Source organism: Mixophyes fleayi, chromosome 9 (assembly GCF_038048845.1).
Source record: "Mixophyes fleayi isolate aMixFle1 chromosome 9, aMixFle1.hap1, whole genome shotgun sequence".
NCBI lineage: Eukaryota > Metazoa > Chordata > Amphibia > Anura > Limnodynastidae > Mixophyes > Mixophyes fleayi.
The window spans coordinates 38016461-38039275 of record NC_134410.1 but is presented as its reverse complement, the minus strand read 5'-3'; the positions used below and the strand labels follow the sequence as shown (position 1 = coordinate 38039275).

Below are 22815 nucleotides of genomic sequence, written 5' to 3'. Positions count from 1 at the left end.
AAATAAATACATACATACATACATACATACATACATACATACGCTGCGCTCTCTGCTGGATTCAGCTAGACAGTCCTTCAGTCCAGAAGACTGTGGTCAGTGATGACTGTTTTAGCTGGTCCCAGGGAGCTGTATATATACACTCAGTGATACAGAGCAAACAATACAGATGATGCCGCTTGCTTCTATAGGTCCATGCTTCAGGAGGGTCCAGTGTAATGCAGGTCATAGGCCAGTTCAAATGAAACTATCCAAAGGTGGGGGTCAGCTCTCTAGGGGATGCACTCCGCTTTTCCCGCCCAGAATCCAGTTTAAACTAGTCTATTTGCACTACATAGACAATATCATTCTAATCATTTATTCCCTATCATCGATTACTAGCGCATGCAATGTGCGATCCTTTCGGCGAATAAACCGAACAACTGCAGATAAATAGGGGATTAGAATGATACCAAACATGACATACGTTCCGTGACCTGAACTTAAAATATCACTAAAGTGTACATATAACCGTATAATATATAACTATAAACCAAATAACATCTGCTCATAAACGACTGTGGAATGGAACCATTATAAATGTGAAATATATAAATAAATGAATGTGAAAGTGCGAGTGTATGCGTGCGTGTTTTATCGTGCGATCGCGCCATGACACGTAACATGTGGTGTACTGATCGCAATCGCACGGTAAAACAATATTAATCAATATACTTTTTTTTCATCCAATTATACGACTTCGACAATAGGTTAATCAGTGCAAAATACTACCAGCAAAACAAGTCCAGCTCTACACCCAGCAGTGACAGCCTGTCTATCACAGCCTCATTGACACCAAATCCGGGATATTGAGGTGGCAGTTCCCACAGGACCACCTCTGTTAATAATGAAAGCCCTTAATTGTGCAGTCCAGTATCATGTATTTATTTATATTGCAGGTGCCACGTGTCAGACACAAGTAAACAACCACATCCAGCACATGTTGATGCCTTTAATCTTACCTCACTGTAAGTATAGGGTTACTGTGCAGCAATAGAGACCCAACCTTCCTTCACTCATTCCAAACCCAATGGCTGATCTCCATGACTTTTAACTGTATGCGGAACCCAAGCCAAAGTATCATAGTTCCATCATCCACCTTCATGAGCGACGCTCAATCTTGTCTATCAGTACACACGTCTAGGATGCCAAAACCACCAATACAGTAAAGACAATTACAACAGTAAATGTGAGTTTTTTATACGTTAAGTCATACTACTTAAGTATAAATGATAAAACAATACATTTTTATGTATAAAAAGAATTTGCATATTTTTTCTGTGCTTCTTTAACCTAATAAAGACGTAGTCTTGTAAGGTGATCTCCGCACAGCTGTCTCCTGCACTTAGTTAGAGCAACTTGGAAAGAAAAAGACCAGTCAGAGGAATTCAGTTTCCCTAAAAATAGAATCGATATACAGCCTGTGACATGCCACTTTTCAGATTACTCTGGTGTGAACTGCATTGAGCTGATGACCCCTGTAATTGCTCTTGACATCTATCACATATTTGATTAATTTACTTTTGTGGACAATATTAACAACAAGTGATCTTACAAAAGGGCGAACAGGAACCTACGGTTCTTAACAATTTTAAAGTGATGCAGTTAACAGACACTGACGCAGGCACAGTGTATTCGTATTGGAAATACTGACTGATCATCACCAGGCGAAGGTAGGTACAAATACACAGCTGTGTCTGACCCTTCTTTATCTTGTCATCACCCAAGACTATAGTTTCTTGTTTAATAAAAGAAGGACACAGAAGTTCAACACAGGCACACATATTTATCCAAGATTTTGATAATATGTTTTCAGATAAAAACAATTTTTTTTAAAAAAGACACAAAGTGATTTGTTTTACGCTGTGTTACAGTTCTGCTGACGAGTAGACATTATCTGCTGCGTTCTTCTGCAAGAGATTTATGGAATAGAACCGTTGTGTTGTTTTGGTCTCTGTTAATCTCTTCTGCATGCTGCTGGGTTTCCTTTTGGAGAAACATTTCAATGAGGAGACGAAGTTTGTTTTTAAATGTGTTAGCGTTTATATCAGGAAAAAAAAGCTAATTTACTTGTATCATATTTGTAGTGATGTGTCAACAGTTTGTTTTCATACAATAATAGTCCTACTTTGTTCATAAAACTCTGTATATTGATATTCTGGTACATCCACCCACACACACTTTATGCCCATACTTTACAGTTCCTTCACTGTTTTATTACTAGCACATTGAGGGCATGAAAGAAACCCCTGCAGTTTAGTGGTGCTACAGCGCAGACCTACTTTATAGCAAGTTTTCTGCATTTCTCTAAGGTAACATTATAGTTCTTGAACATCACCATCACAAAATGATTACTGTAAATAGAACTGCATGAGTTGCAGGTACTTTTAGCAGATCATGTGCTAGTTTTATGTGTCACTAGACTAAAAACACGTCTACTAGTTTGAATCTGACAACACCTTTCGCCTGTGGCAGATAAGCTTCCTTACCCAAAAATTCACAAGCAGAAATGAAAGGATCTAGAAACCAAACTGCAAATAGACAGGGCCGGTGCATGAGTTCTGGGCGTCCCAGGGGAGGGCTGGCAAACTTCAGCCCGGGGGGCAAGACTCGACTCAGCAGCCTATGTTAAAGGAAAAAGATGCAAGTGGCCCATTGACCCAGCTCAAGGTACCCCATTATGGGACCGGCCCAGGGGGCAGATGCCCCCCTGCCAACCAGCCCAACCTGCCCATGCCTATGGGCAAGAGACACAACGTTGCTTACCTAATGTGGAGACATCTTCTATTCCTGAGAGTGTGGCACTGTGCTGTGACATCATAGCCCAGCACCACACTTCCAACCTATTACAAACATGGAGGAGCAGTAGATGGCAGCCAGTGGCTACTCCTCGGCCGGCGCTCAGTGTGAGGGCGCCGTGGTGGCAGTCACAACACTGAATGAGTGATATTATGTCATTCATTAAATGTTTATAGGCACCCCTACATGACGACCTAGACAACTACCTAGGTTTGCATAGTTGTAATGCAGGGCCTGCCCATCGATCTATAGTTAGAGTATCTTTTAGACATCTTCAGTGAAGTTGATCCAATATGTAAGAACATGATGTAACACAAATATACGTAAAACATTCCATATAATAGCAGAAATGGACATATTTCCCATTGCATTTGGATCTATGTTGTGAGTTCGCAATTTTGTGCTGTGATTAGATATTTGGGATTTCCTTCTCTTGGTTTAAAGTGTGGAAGTGTGGTGTGCATAGGAGAAAAAACCTTCTTCCCAACCACAACTTTACCTGTCATATTTTATGTTCTGGAAACATCTGCTTCCTGCAATGTATCTTTACTGTGTATATAAAATTAAGTGACTGAGATTCATTATTGTTGCATGTCTCTGTATTGTGTGGATTTCAATGATATATCTCTCACTGTACTTATATCACTCTGTGGCAGCCTCTCTGCTTTTATCTGAGCATCATTCTGCTTGAATATCTCTATGTTATTTTCTTTATAGTATGTAAAAAATATATTATATTATCAAGTGGGCCCTAAAATGTATGTGTATTAAGGTTAGTGCTTCGGTATTGTCAAAATTGTACTGCAATGATGTATAATGTCTTCACTGCTAAATTTAAATGCAAGGTACTTGATCTCCTTGATCTTAATCACCAGGAACAATTTGCTGAATAAAGAGTTACTGATATATATATATATATATATATATATATACATTCACATATATGTATATACGTATGTGTATACATGTATATTGATATATTTATATATGTATGTGCGTCTATGTATATATATATATATATATATATATGGGGAATTCAATTAGTAGCGAAGTAGCACAGCGTTAAACCTATTACCGTCATGATGGTAAATTATTTAACCCAGCTTTCTGCTTACAGCTCTGGGAGGTGCAAGCAAAAAGCCGGCGATGAAATTACTGTAATAATTGTATTTAACCACGCTATTACCATAATAACGGTAATAGTGCGCAGGCCGCTTTACTTTTTACAGTAAAGCGGGCAATTGAATTCCCCCCATTATCAACTGAACCCTTTTCATAGCTCGAGAAGCAGAGGCCTATTTATGAAAGGGGGAAAAACCCTTTTGTGATAGGGACTATTTTCACTTCTCCCATTATATGCAGTGGGATATAAACCTGTTGTACCATTATCGTCTCTGGCAATAACTCTGCCAGTGGTAAATTTCGCCTTATCATGAGGAAGCCTATTTAACATGTATTGCAGTGATATTTGTTCCACCATGATACTTGTTCTGTTATCACCATCTCATGTTTTAATGTATAAATTATTTTTAATAAGTAAATTTCACCTTTTTAAATTTTATTTCATTTTTTTTCCATATTAGTGGAACTGAAATGCCAAATCTCGCTCATACATGTGCAGAATTAGAGAGACTGGCCCGGCATAGCAGTAACTTAACTCTTACTACTTCTGAGTATCGCTCTGGCTGCATTGGTGAAACTTTTGCGATTTAGGACCTTTTGATAAATGAGCCTCCAAATCTAATTTTTTCCATCCACAGGGGTGGCCTTATGTCCTCTGTGGGGACCTCCAATTGAACCATTTAATTTTAAAGGGTAATTACAGTAAAATAAGCTAGCTGTTGTCACATGTTTTCCATATGAAATGGCTGCTGTCACCTCTGGTTCTATCTACTATCTCCACCTCATGTATTCTCCTCCTAAAAAAAGTTAGAAACATTTGCCAAATTGGCCACGGATAATATCAGGCAAAGAGTCCTTTTGTAACATCATAGGTTATTTTTGCTCTAACAATTAGTAGACTATATTGTTGCCATAACGGCAGACAAGGGATCCTGGGAATTGTAATTTCACGTCAACCAGACAGTCCCAAGTTGCACTTTGTTCTAACGTACTTCAGCCAATCAGATTTCTGCCTCCACTTGTGCCAGACAGTTCAAAGCAAAATATCTGTCTGGTTAAAAGTACGTTAGAGAAATGGAACTGTGTGTTCTTGTTTTGATGCTTCAGGTGTATACTGTGAAGTATAAAACATTTTAATAGTTTATAAATACAAAGATAGATTAAGCATATGGTACATTGTGTATTGCTTACTTTTATGCCATACTTTTATTGATACAACTAGTCCGCAAGAGACATTGCAATCCTTCTGAGATTATCTCTCTTTATAATGGCTATACAAAGTACTTGTGTGTGTCTTGGTTTATCCAAGTCAGTCCTTTTTTACTACTGGAAATATTTGATTTGTATTTATATTTTTTTCCTAAAATTCAAGTCCCAACTGACTCCAGATAATCTGAATTTCTATGAATAGTTTCAAGTCTCTGTTTTACTTTATCTTGCATCTCAAAGCGACTAAGGAGGGGCAATTATCATATCATACAGGGGCAACGCAGGATTTGTAGAGGGGTTTTCCACACCATGCTGCCAGTGGGCGTGACCAGCATGCATGGTGGCGTAGCTATAATCTTAGACAGGGCTTGGCTGCTCTCCAACTCTTCCTATCCCGATAATATACATGGGTAATGCTGCGTGCACTACTGTTAGGTGCCCGTAGCTCTCTCTTTTCAAGCAGAGCCGTGTGAAGCGGGGGCAGGGTCCAACCACCTCAATTATACAGTGCCCCAAGCTTGGAGGGCGTCTCCAGGCACTAGGAAACTCCCCTCGGTTTGCCTATGTCATATGATGCCCCAGCTTTCAGTTTTATGTTTGGTTTTGTACCTTCAGGTGACATAATTTATTGGCTTATAAATGCCCTTTTGCTAGGTTCTAAGCGGTATCTTCCTTCCTTGCTCTGTGCTATATAGCAATGTTTTATATCACTTAACACAGTTTACTTTTGTTGCTGTGTAGCTTTGCTGTGCTCTATGCATTGAATAATATTGTATGCAGAGAGTTTAGTAGTGACATATTTATAGCAACTCATCATGTAAAGAGAGGACTCTAAAGGGCACAAATAAAAAACAATGTACTAAGTAAAAGTTGTAGTAGAGCCTATACAGGATAATACATTCAAGTCACCTGAAGGTGCAGATGCCCTTTATATATGCCACATCCTAAAAGCATATAAAATACTTGTGTTTATATTTAAATTATTATTAATATTATTATTAGTAATATAAATACTCCAGACAGTACACAGGCAAACTGAGAGGCACCGAGTCTGGCTCCTTGTCACCTTATGCTAGTCACCTTATCTACCAGTGCCCAGCGCCAAAATTAAAGAGACTGATTCTGTTTGTCGAAACTTTGTGGCCAGTGACAAGCATAAATATAGAGCATTTCTATAGTGATCTTTGAAAGTTTATTTTCCGTCTTTACTCTATTTCTTTTATATTTAGTAACAGAGAGGTCCACGGTTGCCAGGCAATCTATTGAAAGTGAGCAAAAATATTGTGACAATTTTATTCATCACTAAGAAGAAAATAGAAGTCAGTAAAAAATTGCCATATTCCTGAGCCTACTAAACTTTGCTTCTTCTGATGGGTGAAGCTGGACATATCTAGGCATCCCTCGCTGAATGTGGACTGAACAGAAGAATGCACCTCGTGCTGTGCCCATGAGCAAACACAAGGTTTCGTATTGCAGGATGACATATTTAACTGAGGTTAAAGGGTGGAGATCGTGCAGTTTGGATTTTGAGGTGCCCAAAGAGCTTTTCCCCCTCGTAAAACAGCCAGCGTCTTGCAAATTCTTATACTGTAGGTACAACAAAAGAGAGCGCTAAGCTTAAGACTCAGATATAACCATTTAATAGAAATTTAAATGACATAAAAATCAACATTAAACCAGTTAAGCAAAAGGGAAGCCTACTGGATCTTTAGGCTCAAAACACTGGCACCTTATGGTCTGAATAACTCTATAGAACTTAACAATATTTAAGCATCTTGGTTTGTTTATATTTTTATTTGTATTTATTGCCATATTTGTTTTTTAGTTGTTCACCTGCTATGTCATACATCTCAGAGTTATGCTATTTTTCCCGGATGGGTTCTGTAACATTTAGAATATTTTTCATTGTGATTATTTTTATATTTTTTTATATTTTTTAAGGTATATTATTATTAAAAAAAAATAATATTATTTTCTTTTAATATTTTTATTACTGGGTATTGTGAGCCTTTCTATATGGTATTTAATATTTATTAGTTATTGATTTTCTTTATTTGAGTTAATGGGTAGTTTTAATATATGGGCCATTATAATATTTGGAATCTGTATTAATTAATTTGATGGAATATACAATTCTAGATTGCTTTTATAAATTGTTTGTTATGTATGCTTATTGTCATTTTGGTCCACTGCGTTAATCTGAAGTGGATGGTATTCAGGTATGTTTTCATTATTTACTTCTTCTTTTTTTGTCTTTTTTGACTTATTATTCTTAGTTTGACTATCGAAGGGTCTGGTCGCTGCTCAGTAATCATGACGGTTATAATGAGCAGAACAGATGAGCTGCAGCTGTTATCAATATTTTTTATTCTATAGGTCATTTTAGCGCCCGACTTGTTGTTTGTTTGTTCATTTATATTGTAGGTGTTGCTCAGTAGGAATTAGCCTGTAGTTTCAGTGAGATACCTTTTGCACCAAAGAGGAGGCCGGTATACTAGAAAGTACATTTATAGGAGCAATGTTATCAATATAGAAAAATCAACTAAAACTGCAAATGTGACACGTGAAATAAAATCTGTTCCAATGCCACTTTACTCCCCAGATCTATTTAAGAAATGAATGATTCTTGATCAAGCAGTGTTTAAGGAGAAAGATGGAAAAGACTGTAATTCATTAAGAGTGTGGTTTAAAAGTGAGTATATCTGAGTCAGATATAGAAACAGGTGGTCAGCAAGGTGGCTCTGATTCGGATTTACAATGATGTGAGTGTGTGTCTATATTAGGGAATTTAGACTGTAAGCCCCAATGGGGCAGGGACTGATGTGAATGAGTTCTCTGTACAGTGCTGCGGAATTAGTGGTGCTATATAAATAAATGATGATGATGTTGATGATGATATGACTCCTTTTTCTTCTGTTCTTGTTGTTTCGTGCTCTTATGGCAGATTTTTCTTTAAGAGTGATTTCAAGTTATGTGAATAGCATTGACCCCACATCGCTGGGGTCATGAGTTCAATTCCCGACCAGTTTGTATGTTCACCCTGTTTTTTTGCGTGTCCTTTGGGTCCTCTGGTTTCCTCCCACACTCCAAAAAATATACCATGTGTGTGTGTGTGCTAGGGAATTTAGACTGTAAGCTCCAATGGGGCAGGGACTGATATGAGTGATAAATATCCCCTGTACAGCTCTTTCTATATAAATGACTGTGATAATGTTGGTAATAATAGTAGAGGATCTGCATTAAAAGTGCAGGGGATCAGGTAATGGGTTGTGTGCAGTTGTTAGAGAGCATGAGGGTGTGTGCACATGGGCAGAATGACCACATACCTTATTGGGACTTATCCTGATAGGCCGATGGCCTCATGGACCTCCCCATTATTCATTTCCTTTGTTTGATTTATCTTTGTATCTGCAACTTTGAAAAATGATTGTGTATCTGAAACTGTTAAATGCCAGTGTAATACTATATTTTTCTTGTTCTTTCTGTGTTATTAGTTACAAGCAGTGGTGGACGTGGGGGTGTATACAGTGGTATGCCATACGGCAACTTCTCCTACTGCCATCATTGTAACACTCTCACATTCCATTCACTCACTTTCCCATTACACTTTCCATACCGCCACTTCTAAATTTCCACTTTGGCCACTTTTTGCAACCATAATTTTATTCATTGCTCCAAATTAAGCATTTTCTGTGGATGACTCCTACTCCTTCCTCAGCCCTCCTTTTAGATCCCTCAGATGTATTTCCCTCTGCTTGCTAATCCCATCAATTGGGTATATACATTTTACAATTGCTTAAACTATTGTCATATCTTAAAAACAAAACAAAAAACAAATAAAAATAAAATAAATGACAGCCAGACAGACAGGAAATCAGAACTGTAACAGGCTCTACGTGCCATTGCTGTGACTCAGCCTATTATTGCATGTTGCATTGGCCTTGCCTACCATTGTTGTGACTAAGGCTAACGATGAGCTAACCCCATCTACTTTTGTGTTAGCCCCGCCTACAGTTGATTTGGTCCCACCTAGCCGGGGACACATTAACTTTTTTCCAGGACCACTTCAAGGTTGTACTGTGCCTAGCAGTGGCAATGGAGTGTGTAGTGACTGGAGGGTACAGTAGTGAGTGTACAGGGTCTGAACGGACAAGAGGTTTATGGAGCAGCAGTTGGCCAGCAGCCTTCATGGTTCTGGTTGTCTGCAGCAACGTAGCCTGTTGGTGGCAAAAAGTTACATGCATGCTTGTGACTGGTTTATAACTCTTGTTGGGCTGTGTTTACCAGTGAGGAATTATTTTCTACTCTAATAACATTCATGTCAACCTTCCTGTCATCTGCTGTAGATGTATTCCGGGAATCCATTACTGTTAAGTGTAGATAAACAATTTTGGACTTTCCTATCTTTAATTCCAGACCAGAGGTGAATGAACTTCACACTTTCCATGACTCATCGTGAGCCCTTGGCCTAAGAGTTCTGGTTTCTTCAATTGATTTACACATAGTTTATTTTTGTTCGACCCTGAGATAGGCTGAATCTCAGCTGCATTTAGCATAAAACAAGTCCTGCAGGCTAACTTTTGCTTCACAGTTCTGCTGAATGCCGTTCAACTGACGGTCAATTCACTCTGCTACATGGTAGGGTTGGGGTAGATCCAGGAACATTTAAGGTTATATCTCACTTGTGAAACATGCAAAATTACGTGGCAAAATACATAATGAGGCAAATTTTTAACAGAGCAGTCCTTTAAATTTTGTTCATCTCTTGTTTGAGCCAGCCAGGGACTTAGAATTCTTTCATGCTACATTAAATTGTCTCGCAAAGTGCTCAGTACACATCGCTTAGAATTTCCCATGTTTGGAAACAAAGAGGAGCTGGGAGGGCAGTAATAATCAGGTGCAGAACTACCATGGTAGCAGGGGGTGCAGATATAATGCAGCCTGCAGTGTTGGGGGCCACCTCCTTTGCAGTTTCTCACCTCCTCTGACTTAATGAGCTTCCTCTAGTGATAGGCTGTGGCTGATGTTGTAGTAGCCAAAACAAAGCCTTTGATTGGATAACAGTGTAGGTTGCTTCCTATTGCCTTATTATCACAGCAGCCATGGACTGATTAGTAATGGGAGCTTAAGCATGCTGGGGGAGTTGGGTCATTGTCGGCTTCATGTACATTGGGGGGCCATTACATACCTTTGGCCCACAAATGTCTAGTTATGCCACTGGTAAGAATGTTGTATGCCTTTGAAATATAAACACTAATTTTTATTGATATCTGGTATAAAGTTAAACAAACATCCTGAGTTCCATTTCTTGCATTAATTTGATATCTTGAATCAGCTAAAATCTGTCGTATTACAAAAATGGATAGAATTCTATGATCATCTATTTTGCGGTTTTCTAGTCCTCTGAAATACACTCCGCTTCTGATCTTTGCTGTTTCTTAATGTGTTTAAGCAATTTCATATTGCATACTTACTGGGCACATATGTAGGCTTCTTCCACAGTATCCATCTGTGATGCAGTTGTAAAAGAATATTTATGGACAAAGTATTATAAAATAGAAATAAAAAAATAAGCATGAAATAAAGGAGTTCAAAGGGATGTGCAAGAGAACTCTACACAGGGGTCCTCACAAGCAAATATAATTTGTGCTATACAGAGAACCTCTATGAAATTGCAGCTGATTTATACTTGACATTTAAATCGAACTTTGTCAGCTTTGTCCCCAATTATAGTGATCACAGTGGCAAAATGACATTAAGTAATTCTGTATGTTACAGTGATCATGTGCAATGATACATAACAACATTGTTTTATTAAAGAAAAAATAAATGGCTTTAAAACAAAATTATGCAAAAAATATGAAATTCAAGTAGTCAGTTCAATAAAGAAACATGACAATTTTGGGGCAGAGTTGAATATATGCCCATTTGCCTTTACGTAAAATGGCAGAATTTTGCTCTGCGCATACCAACAAGAATTAAACAAGTATCTATGATTATGCAGAAGTACATGCATTTACACTTCATCATGATGATCATCATCATCATTAATTTATATAGCCCCACTCCACTTGCACCTTCTTGTGCCTGAAGAGGCGTGACAGGGAAGTTGAGGGGCTCTTTAACGTCAGCTGAGTAGAGTGTTCTATTTGCCTCTGGTGCAGTGTTCCTCTGATTTGACCGATCTCTGTGAGGACTTCAAAAACTAAGGGGTATATTCACTAAACTGCGATTCTGAAAAAGTGGAGATGTTGCCTATAACAACCAATCAGATTCTAGCTGTCATTTTGTAGAATGTACTAAATAAATGATAACTAGAATCTGATTGGTTGCTATAGACAGCATCTCCATTTTTTTCAAATCCACAGTTTAGTAAATATAACCGTAAATGCTAAGATTAAGGTGGAGTTCTCCTTTAAAGTAAATAAACTAAATGCACACTTTTGCACAGTTGGGGTTGCAAGTTATAGTATTATTTATATTAGCTCGCAAAAGCTATGGACACTAAAACAACAGTGATCTATACAGACAAGCAAACCAGCATTAAAAAAAGACTTCAGTAGACATCTTCTTTCAATGTTTTATTATCTGTTTCGGAAAGATATAAATCATTTCAATAATTAACAATTGTATATGTCAATGTGACTGCTTTCTGCGGCTTCAATTACTCCTCCTGATACTTCAACAGAGCCATTAAATACATTGCCTTTGTTTATGTTTGGTATTCAAAGCTCTCATCAAGCTAAAGTGAGAAATATTTTCGGTCTCATTCATCTCATTCCAGACGTGTATGTATGTACTGTACTTATAAAAAGAAATCCTTCCTCATCCATGTTAAATATACTTTGTTATTGAATACATCTCCGTTTTTCTTTTTATTATATTATGTGTTCACAGAATGTTAGTACCAGTAGGGAATAAGTTGTGATTTATCTGGTTTGCACTTATATTTTAGTTACACTGTTACTCCTAGAGGACACATTACAATAATTAAGAATACAATTACAATCCACACAAGTTTACATGTAGTAAATTAAAATAGCAGAAATAAAAACTAGTATTGACTTTTATTTTTTATTTGCTAGGCTATTTTTTTCTCTATTTCTAAGGGTAGGTTACCAAATGGTTTGTTTATTATTACTGTGTGATTTTCGTAGCAATAGACCACAACTTTGAAAAAGGAAAAAATACTTTACTTAAACACTAGAGCATTTATTTATTTGGGGAGTGATAGGAGTACGTAAATAGACTTCCAGACTGCTCCTGTTTTTGCGTATCTAGGGCTTTTCTCATATTGATAAAAATAATCACAAATGTTTAAACCTAATCCTGGTACAGTATATTATTACTGCAGTTTTTAAGACCACGCTGTAAGCTATACTTTTTTTTTTATAGCTGACTCCTTCCCCCGCCCTTCAAGTTTCTAAACAGCAGCAGGAATGGGGGTAAATGTATCAAGCTGAGAGTTTTCCGGCGGGTTTGAAAACCCAATGAGATTCTAGCTATCATTTATTTAGTATTTTCTACAAAATGATAGCTAGAATCTGATTGGTTGCTATAGGCAACATCTCCACTCTTCAAACCCGCCGGAAAACTCTCAACTTGATACATTTACCCCATGGTGTCCAATCATCTAATTCAATAGATTTGTTCATTCAAACTTAGGCCTCATATCCCACTGGTGTTAATTTCATACATTTTACTAGCGTTTATATCCCTAGAACAAAGCATGCAAATGGAAGACGAGAAAAAAACCACTTGTTTTTATTGTCACCATACTGCTAAAGTTTTTACTAGCATTCTGCTAAATTTGCGTTTGTATTGCATTTTACCAATGCATTGGAGAAGCCTACAGTGGGCTTCAAATGCTATTAAAAAAATGATTGAATATGCATATACATTCTAATCCCAAATAAATACATGTATGGTTCTTGTAAAATGTACAAAATAAGGAATGATGTTTGCTTGGTGATGGTGTAGTCTGTGAAAATTGCTGCCCCTTGAAGTCACCCAGTCTGTCTATGTCCCCGTGTTTCTGCCAGTTAGTCTCAGGCAGTAATAAATATATTGATTGGCAATAACATATACACTGTTGACCAGTGCAAGATAGAGGTACCCTATCTATATTATGTATTGAGGAGCACAGTATAGAGATTATACATCCTATTCTTTACACTGTGTCAAGTTGATTGAGGGGTACATAAATATAATATTGTCAGAGTAATGAGGACCTCACCTCAGACCTCTCTTCCTGATGTATCTGGATACTATTCCCCAGTCTTCTTGGGTGAACAGACACATTCCTGGTTGGTAATCATTCACCTATGGGTTATGGAATCATCATCATCATCATTTATTTATTTATTTGTTTAGCGCCACTAATTCCGCAGCGCTGTACAGAGAATTCACTCATATCAGTCCCTGCCCGTAGGAGCTTACAGTCTAAATTCCCTAACATATACATACAGACAGAGAGAGACTAAGGTCAATTTTTAATTGCAGCCAGTTAACCTACTAGAATGTTTTTGGAGTGTGGGAGGAAACCGGAGCACCTGGAGGAAACCCACGAAAACACGTGGAGAACATACAAACTCCACACAGCTAAGGCCATGGTTGGAAATCGAACTCATAACAACAGTACTGTGAGGCAGAAGTGCTAACCACTAAGCCACCGTGCTGCCCATAATTGGGTACTGCGGCTTCTGCCACTGTGCTTCTGCCAGTCAGTCTCTGCCAGTAATACATATATTGATTGTCAGTAATATATACACAGTTGCCTAGTGCAATAGCAAGATAGACATACCTCATGTGCTTTTATGTAGTTCAGTATACAGTTTATACACTGTGCACTGTTGATTGAGGGGTACATAGACCTAGTAAAGATAGCTGACTGTGTTTTTTGTTGTCCCCATGTCCTCTCTCCCTGGAATGTTCAGCTATTCCACAACTCCTAGCTCCCTTGGGTGGACATAAAGAGACATGTTCCAAATTGTGTCACACTTTCTTGGGGGTCTTAGAATTGGTGTCTCTGCCACTGTTTCCACTTCAACCACTGCTGCCACTTCACCCATCCATTACCACCCACCACTGCCTGGGCCACTTACACCGAGTGTAAGGGAGTGCGGGCTTCAGAGGGGTGGGAAAGAGATGGGGGAGCATGTAGAGGACTTGGGATGGTTGGTCAACTCACCCTCTGCCTCCCGCACATGTGCAAGGAAAACCCATTAGGTGGCAATAGCCATAGTATTTCTTTTTTTTTTTTTTTAAGTGGAATTTAAATAAAGAAGTAGGAAATATGTTTTCCAGATTTCCAGGAAGGGTCTAAATCGCACCAAATTTAATGGAAACCAGATTGGAAACACTGGGTACGGTAACCATTAAATTGTTTTTGCTTTTCTTAATTAATTTACTTGTTGCAGGAGTCTGACTCCCTCAAAAAAGAAATAAAATGTTAATATGTAAATGTTTCTTTCAATTAGCAGGGGCTGTCCATCAGGCTCCATCCACAACTCTCCAATTGATGCAGTTTATGAATGCAGTATCTGCCAGAGAGAACTTACTAACACAGGTGGTGGTGGGGGTAACTTGTGAGTTGTGGATCCTGAACATGGGACTCTTTTGGGGGAGGCTGGATTATTGGGGTGTTTTAAATTTGGATGTTCCCTTTTTAAATAATTAGAGCCCATGATTAGCACACAGGGCTGGATTAAGGGAATGGAGGCCCCTGGGCTAAGGGGGCCTCCATTCCCCCATGAGGGCCCCCTCCCCCCCCCCCCCCCCGGTGATCCGAGCCGACCCCCCCCCCCTTCCCCGGCACTTACCTCCTTCTCCTCCTTCCCCAGCACGCTGTACACTCTTTACTGAGGAGATCTCGTGAGAGTGAGACTCACGAGATCTCCTCAGTAAGGAGAATACAGTGCGCCGGGGAAGTACTGCACTGAAAGTGCTCAGCAGCACTGATCGGGCTGGAGGCGCCCCGACCGATCAGTACTGCTGCTGAGCACTGTAAAGGATGTTCTATTTAGAACTCATTGCCATCCTACTGAATTAATATACCAGTTTAGTAACAGAGCTTTAATGGCATATTTACTAAATTACAGGTTTGAAAAATTGGAGATGTTGCCTATAGCAACCAAGCAGAGTCCAGCTGTCATTTTGTAGAATGTACTAAATAAATGAGAACTAAAATCTGATTGGTTGCTATAGGCAACATCTCCACTCTTCAAACCCGCCGGAAAACTCTCAACTTGATACATTTACCCCATGGTGTCCAATCATCTAATTCAATAGATTTGTTCATTCAAACTTAGGCCTCATATCCCACTGGTGTTAATTTCATACATTTTACTAGCGTTTATATCCCTAGAACAAAGCATGCAAATGGAAGACGAGAAAAAAACCACTTGTTTTTATTGTCACCATACTGCTAAAGTTTTTACTAGCATTCTGCTAAATTTGCGTTTGTATTGCATTTTACCAATGCATTGGAGAAGCCTACAGTGGGCTTCAAATGCTATTAAAAAAATTATTGAATATGCATATACATTCTAATCCCAAATAAATACATGTATGGTTCTTGTAAAATGTACAAAATAAGGAATGATGTTTGCTTGGTGATGGTGTAGTCTGTGAAAATTGCTGCCCCTTGAAGTCACCCAGTCTGTCTATGTCTCCGTGTTTCTGCCAGTTAGTCTCAGGCAGTAATAAATATATTGATTGGCAATAACATATACACTGTTGACCAGTGCAAGATAGAGGTACCCTATCTATATTATGTATTGAGGAGCACAGTATAGAGATTATACATCCTATTCTTTACACTGTGTCAAGTTGATTGAGGGGTACATAAATATAATATTGTCAGAGTAATGAGGACCTCACCTCAGACCTCTCTTCCTGATGTATCTGGATACTATTCCCCAGTCTTCTTGGGTGAACAGACACATTCCTGGTTGGTAATCATTCACCTATGGGTTATGGAATCATCATCATCATCATTTATTTATTTATTTGTTTAGCGCCACTAATTCCGCAGCGCTGTACAGAGAATTCACTCATATCAGTCCCTGCCCGTAGGAGCTTACAGTCTAAATTCCCTAACATATACATACAGACAGAGAGAGACTAAGGTCAATTTTTAATTGCAGCCAGTTAACCTACTAGAATGTTTTTGGAGTGTGGGAGGAAACCGGAGCACCTGGAGGAAACCCACGAAAACACGTGGAGAACATACAAACTCCACACAGCTAAGGCCATGGTTGGAAATCGAACTCATAACAACAGTACTGTGAGGCAGAAGTGCTAACCACTAAGCCACCGTGCTGCCCATAATTGGGTACTGCGGCTTCTGCCACTGTGCTTCTGCCAGTCAGTCTCTGCCAGTAATACATATATTGATTGTCAGTAATATATACACAGTTGCCTAGTGCAATAGCAAGATAGACATACCTCATGTGCTTTTATGTAGTTCAGTATACAGTTTATACACTGTGCACTGTTGATTGAGGGGTACATAGACCTAGTAAAGATAGCTGACTGTGTTTTTTGTTGTCCCCATGTCCTCTCTCCCTGGAATGTTCAGCTATTCCACAACTCCTAGCTCCCTTGGGTGGACATAAAGAGACATGTTCCAAATTGTGTCACACTTTCTTGGGGGTCTTAGAATTGGTGTCTCTGCCACTGTTTCCACTTCAACCACTGCTGCCACTTCACCCATCCATTACCACCCACCACTGCCTGGGCCACTTACACCGAGTGTAAGGGAGTGCGGGCTTCAGAGGGGTGGGAAAGAGATGGGGGAGCATGTAGAGGACTTGGGATGGTTGGTCAACTCACCCTCTGCCTCCCGCACATGTGCAAGGAAAACCCATTAGGTGGCAATAGCCATAGTATTTCTTTTTTTTTTTTTTTAAGTGGAATTTAAATAAAGAAGTAGGAAAAATGTTTTCCAGATTTCCAGGAAGGGTCTAAATCGCACCAAATTTAATGGAAACCAGATTGGAAACACTGGGTACGGTAACCATTAAATTGTTTTTGCTTTTCTTAATTAATTTACTTGTTGCAGGAGTCTGACTCCCTCAAAAAAGAAATAAAATGTTAATATGTAAATGTTTCTTTCAATTAGCAGGGGCTGTCCATCAGGCTCCATCCACAACTCTCCAATTGATGCAGTTTATGAATGCAGTATCTGCCAGAGAGAACTTACTAACACAGGTGGTGGTGGGGGTAACTTGTGAGTTGTGGATCCTGAACATGGGACTCTTTTGGGGGAGGCTGGATTATTGGGGTGTTTTAAATTTGGATGTTCCCTTTTTAAATAATTAGAGCCCATGATTAGCACACAGGGCTGGATTAAGGGAATGGAGGCCCCTGGGCTAAGGGGGCCTCCATTCCCCCATGAGGGCCCCCTCCCCCCCCCCCCGGTGATCCGAGCCGACCCCCCCCCTTCCCCGGCACTTACCTCCTTCTCCTCCTTCCCCAGCACGCTGTACACTCTTTACTGAGGAGATCTCGTGAGAGTGAGACTCACGAGATCTCCTCAGTAAGGAGAATACAGTGCGCCGGGGAAGTACTGCACTGAAAGTGCTCAGCAGCACTGATCGGGCTGGAGGCGCCCCGACCGATCAGTACTGCTGCTGAGCACTGTAAAGGATGTTCTATTTAGAACTCATTGCCATCCTACTGAATTAATATACCAGTTTAGTAACAGAGCTTTAATGGCATATTTACTAAATTACAGGTTTGAAAAATTGGAGATGTTGCCTATAGCAACCAAGCAGAGTCCAGCTGTCATTTTGTAGAATGTACTAAATAAATGAGAACTAAAATCTGATTGGTTGCTATAGGCAACATCTCCACTTTTTCCAACCCGCAGTTTAGTAAATCTAGCCCTTAGTGTGAATATTTTCTTTATACCGTGTCATGCTATGCTTTGAACCCTATCCTGTGGATAGCAGGTGGCGGTGGCCTGCTGCAAGGTACTCTACAAGTTTCCATAGTTTCCCTGGCTTCATATATTTATAGTTTATAGCGCCTCATAATTTTTCATAGCCATGTTCCATGTTACAAATGAATGCACAGATCACCCTAAACTGTGCTAGTCTAATTATATCACGTATTGCAAAGCAGGATTATTTGTTTTATCATGTTTACTTATTACTATGTAAGGCTGATTATGTTTAATCATTTACCATGCCAGCACCAGATAATTCTGTTAGATTCCTACTGATGAGCTTGTTGATTGTTATAAATCTTTATATGAGAGCAATGAACCGGGTGTCTTAAATATAATACTGTTTCTTTAATCTGCCGTTACACATTTGAAGAGAGGGCATTACTTACTGACAGACTCCATGTCATAAGAGTTTTATGCACTGCAACCTTATGACAATATACGTCTTTATGAAGTTCTTGACATACTGCTCTTGATGACACGGCCTGCTCTATATTGATCATTGCAGAGAATTGATTCACAGTTACTTGTCTGTATTTTCATGCATGTTAGACCAATACACGGACATCCCAGTCAAGGTATATATACATATAGCGACATCACCAATGTTTATTTATATATTGCGACAATCATTGTAGAGTATGTGTTTTGTTAAGTTGCTAATAAAGTTGTAAGTATAGAAATATAAAAGACAGAAAAAGAAACTGACAGCTGGCTGAGATGTTTGTTGCTGCAGTATAAGAAGCTGCTTAGAGGCTTTGCTCGTTAATAAAAACATCTTTTTTAAACTTTAACACACCTGGGGGTATATTTACTAAACTGCAAATTTGAAAAGGTGGAGATGTTGCCTATAGCAACCAATCAGATTCTAGTTATCATTTATTTAGTACATTCTACAAAATTACATCTAGAATCTGATTGGTTGCTCTAGGCAACATCTCCACTTTTTCAAACCCGCAGTTTAGTAAATATACTCCACTGGACTATGTCTTGAACTACTTGCTGCTAACAGGTTATGGACCTAGGACAATAATGAAAGTCAGAAGCGTAAGGAAAATCAATGTTTATATAGCAATTCAATGAAGTTCAGTGTCCAATCTGACAAACAAGAACGTTTAAAGTGAAGATGCTGCTAATAAGTGAAGGTATATGGAAATAAACACAAGCGGTCACCTCTATTCCACTCCCAGATGATTGGCTTGAGAAATTACAAAAATAGCCCAAATGACCATTTCCCCTTTCATAGATGATGTTCAGATTATGCACACGTGCAATTCTGAAACTGCGAACAAATGTGGGAGAAGCTGCGAAAGTGATGTCAGTAATAAATTGTATTTAATCAGAAAACAATATCAAACTAAGCTGATTAAGGGCCATTATATGCAGGACTGCTCAGAAATGGTAGAGCACCTATGTGATATTAGAGAAGCAATGAAACAGATACTTCCATGTGGCGGCATCAGGGCCGGATTAACCATAGGGCTAACTGGGCTACAGCCCAGGGGCCTATGTCATCCAGGGGGCCCTTGAAAGTGCTCAGCAGCAGTATTGATCGGTCGGGGGCGGGGGCGCGATCAGTGCTGCTGAGCAATTTCACTGCGGTTCTTCCCCGGCACGCTGTAGTCTCCTTACTGAGGAGATCTCGTGAGTCTCACTCTCACGAGATCTCTTCAGTAAAGAGCGTACAGCGCACTGGACAAGGAGATAAGTGCCGGGGGGGGGAGCTTGGATCACGGGGGGGGGGCCCTCACGGGGGAATGGAGGCCCCCTTAGCCCAGGGGCCTCCATTCCCTTAATCCGGCCCTGGGCGGCATTGTTACTCAGTGATCTGACAGACAGCTATGAAACGCTTATGACTGCACTTAATATTTGACAAGAAGAAGAGCTCTCTATATAATATGTTAAATGCAAACTTGTGGATGAATACAGAGAGGGCAAGATTGACAATGTGCCCAGCGCAGAGTAAGCATTAAAACCTATGATCGGGGTATGAACTATAGTTAGCCATGTGAAACTAGGGAATGTTTTGTATACAATATCCCTTGGTCATCTAAAGATTGTCTGCTGGATTTGGAAAGTTAGAATGAATCAGCCAAAGAAACAAAATAATCAACAGAAGGGCACGTGCTATAAACAAGGATGACAACACTTACACTGCTTTTAACACCTTTGTGATTGTGTCATCAAAGCATGCATAGTGTCTTGACTTGGAGCCATGAGTCATATGATTAATGACCTTGACCAAAATAAGATGGAAAGTGTTACGGTAGATGATGTCAGAAGGAATAATAAAGGTTATCTTCACTGCTCTGTCTCCCCTACACTCACTAGTTAGATACTAGTAAACAATGTAATATATGTTAAAAGCAACCTGTGAAGGATGTAAGGAATGGAATCGCAAGTGGTATTGCACACATGAAAGTGTTAAATTCTTTATTATGCTTGAAAATGGGCAAACATTGACAATGGTTGGGAGTCCTGTGGCTGGAGAGATATATTAGGATTGCACACTGATTGGAGAGTGCCAGGAACTCAGGATAACATGCTGGTAGCAGAGAGTCAGGAACTCAAGGTTGCATGCTGGTTGCATGGTGCCAGGAATTTAGGCCCTCTTTGCCCTCATCTGGCGTGCCTGTCATTATGGGCATGCTGAAGTGCCGTGCACTCCTCATTGGAAACATAAAGCATTAGGTTTTAAATGCTATATGTCGCTAGTGTGGGGCCAGAAGTTGAACAATATGATTTTCTGTCCCAAGACTGGACCACTAGTTAGTCATAGACAGTCAATGGTATATTGATGGAGTTACGCTCTGCAGAGGGAGGCTGCTATACCTGACAGCTGCTTGCAATATGGGATAACAAGAAGGTCGTTTTTTAAAAAGCCCATAAGGTAAAAAGTGGACAACAAAGCTGATGTGACAGGTCATTTAAAACATTAAATAATGTATTTTACAATTACGCTTTATATGTGATAATTTTATTTTGTTGGTCCTTCATTCAAAAAAACACAATTGTAGTAAGATACCTACTTACAATATACTTTGTATCCTTCATTTATGTGTCTTCTTTATTTTGACAGTATCTGTACCTGTAGATAAACATACTATAAATGTTAGTTATGTAATAGGTATAGATTTCCATGCATATGAAACAAATCAGCTTACATGGTTTGCAAAATGAGCTAATTCTGGATTGAGGAAGGTGTTAACCATATGATGATGCTGCCTTTGCAACATCTCCCATAATTTATACTCTGTCTCCCGGTATTATGAATGGGTGTTTAAGCATATGCATACCCCCTGCTTCAGCAGAGTGAAGTGTTGCCTCTCATTGGCAAGATGAATGATTGTAGTCAGACACATGATGTGATAATATTAACCTGTAGGGAGCTGTTTGAAGTTAAAATATTAAACCTTGCTGCAATCCCCAGATACTGAATAAGCAAGGAAATGAAGAGCTTATTTGTATAAGGCAGAATTACCCATCTGCTTCTATATGTTGTTCCCATGTCTTATCTGCAGCATTGCTGGTAGATTCAGCCATAGCAGCAGTGGAAGTGTTTATATAAAATCACACCAAATCTTTCTCACTGGTCATGAATGTTTTAACAGTGCAGTCTGATGTCCTATAGATTCAGTGTCAGCAGCTGAATATTGCTCTATATGTAGCAGAGCATCTGGCTAGGACGAAGCAGAGGAGTCAAGCTGCGTCTATTGCAGGGATATTCACACTGTTTTACTTTCAAAAAAACAAAATAACACTGCACTGGATAAACAAGACTACACATTATCAGTGATGGGGATGGACTGACAATGGTACAATATGGTGCACTTTACCGTCACAGTTTTGGTGTTTTGCATTTACATCTATGGATCTGAGACTATTATTCTGATGCTTTTGGTTAGCTACAGACAGCTGGAAAAGTCCCTGAGCTGCAGAAATGTGGTATACCTTACCGTCAGGAATTTGCATTGTGTTAAAACACGAGGTACAATATGCTATTCTGCCTAGATATCTATTAAGCACCAACATCTTCTGCAATAATGTACAGTGGGCAGATACAATATTGATTACAATATAGGTTACATTACAAAACATTGAGACAAATGGATTATGGAACTAGCTCACAAGAGCTTGCAATCTAATAGGAGACAAGGATAGTTATAAAATAGATACATGTGCTAGCTAAATATGAACCTAAAGTTATTTAGACTTGTACAATGCTCAGAAGTAATGAGTGAATGGACCCCAAAGCTGGTCATTGTTTGAGGATAGGGCTGGAATGCACTCCAGATATGTTCAGAGGTTCAAATTCATGTTTTTCTTTTAGAAATGACACAATTGAACCATATGATTCTTTCAGTCAGGACCTCACAACTTATTTTTTTCAGATTGTTTGTTTTTTCTTTATGTGCTAATAGCATTTCCATCATTATAACACATACACACTGCCCTAGACATCTGTAGAGCATTAATATGGAAATTGAGACATGCGCCAATGAACAAGAGTACCCAGATCATGTATAAAAAAGTTTAAATTCATTAATTATATTCTGGAGTTGTTGGAGATCCCAATTCTCCCAAATTAAGTTTCTGAAAGCTGTAAACTGCAAATAGAACAAATATAGTGTTAGTCATCATGGTCAGTATTATAAGAATATTATAAATTAAAACTAACTTTATTGTGAAATTGA

General features: G+C 39.1%; 1 protein-coding gene across 1 annotated transcript in view; it reads left to right on the top strand.

The window, feature by feature from the left end:
* The first annotated feature begins 1528 nt into the window (after window positions 1-1528).
* FGF13 (fibroblast growth factor 13) overlaps window positions 1529-22815 on the top strand; it is a 281106-nt gene continuing 259819 nt past the window's right edge. The window contains exon 1 of the mRNA XM_075187305.1: window positions 1529-1712. The gene's annotated coding sequence lies outside the window, so the exon portion shown is untranslated. The remainder of the gene's footprint in view (window positions 1713-22815) is intronic.